This window comes from Apis dorsata, unplaced genomic scaffold (genome assembly GCF_000469605.1).
Source record: "Apis dorsata unplaced genomic scaffold, Apis dorsata 1.3 scaffold_525, whole genome shotgun sequence".
NCBI classification, from domain to species: Eukaryota; Metazoa; Arthropoda; class Insecta; order Hymenoptera; family Apidae; genus Apis; species Apis dorsata.
In genome coordinates, this window is record NW_006263748.1 from 366,860 (window position 1) to 367,406 (window position 547).

The following is a 547-nucleotide window of genomic DNA, read 5'->3' on the forward strand; positions in this document are numbered from 1 at the left end:
CGATATTTATGGAGAAAAATGGTGGGAAGATAGAAAATTCTGGGCGGGGTGAAAAGAGATGGAAAACGAGAAGACGTAGCGGAAACGATTATCTCTTAAAACGCAAAACCAGGATGGAACGTTGGATGTTATATGTTAGAGAGAGAGAGATGGGGGAAAGGAATGGTCGGAAAATTCGTAAAAACGCGGAAAAGAATTCGTGGAGAGGGTAAAGACGGGAAAAGGGAAGGGATCGAGTTAAGGTAAGAGAGGGGAAGAGGGAGGAAAAAGTGATAAAATTGCGAAGGTGAAAAAACCGACGGTACGAGTTAAGGAATAAAAACGATCTCGGAAAAACGAGAAATCTAACTACGGTTAAGAGGTGAAGGTGAAGAGACGACAAAAGGGAGAACGGTCCCGGTGCAAAAAATAAAGACAAAAGGACGCGGCTGACCAACCGCGGATGATACGTAGCGGACGAGAGAAAACTAGGGGGCTAGGAATCAAAGAATAAAAGGGGAAAAGAAAGAAGCGAAAATGAAAAATAAAAAAAAAAAAAAAAAAAAAA

General features: G+C 41.5%; 1 protein-coding gene across 3 annotated transcripts in view; it reads right to left on the minus strand.

The window, feature by feature from the left end:
* LOC102670772 (acid sphingomyelinase-like phosphodiesterase 3b) overlaps positions 1-547 on the minus strand; it is a 32,269-nt gene that overhangs the window by 3,038 nt on the left and 28,684 nt on the right. The gene's annotated exons all lie outside the window — the stretch shown is intronic.